Source organism: Egretta garzetta, unplaced genomic scaffold (genome assembly GCF_000687185.1).
Source record: "Egretta garzetta isolate BGI_Z169 unplaced genomic scaffold, ASM68718v1 scaffold101, whole genome shotgun sequence".
Taxonomy (NCBI): Eukaryota; Metazoa; Chordata; class Aves; order Pelecaniformes; family Ardeidae; genus Egretta; species Egretta garzetta.
This window is the reverse complement of record NW_009258666.1, coordinates 2,121,017-2,121,358: the sequence shown is the minus strand read 5'-3', so window position 1 is coordinate 2,121,358 and position 342 is coordinate 2,121,017.

Genomic DNA, 342 nt, shown 5'->3' with positions numbered 1-342 from the left:
GGCGCGGCGGGCGTGTGTGCCTGGCCCCTGGCCCCCTCCCCACCACGGCAGGAGGAAACGGCCGTGTCCAGCCTTTCCCGAGGATGAGGATTTCCTTCCTCCCATTGAGCAGGGACCCTGAGGTTAGCACGCAGCCACAGGGCTCTCAGCCTGCAGGATGGTGGGAGCCGGCTGGGACGTGGAGGGCAGAAACCCCCCCCAACACCGAGCCCTGGGTGCAGCTCCCAGCAGGACCCCCCTTTTCCTCCCCCAGCCTGGCTGGGACCCCGTGCAGCCGCACAGGCAGGAGGAGGGCAGCTGCCTGCAGGGACAAGGGAGCCGGCTTTGGGGGGGGGCTCAGGA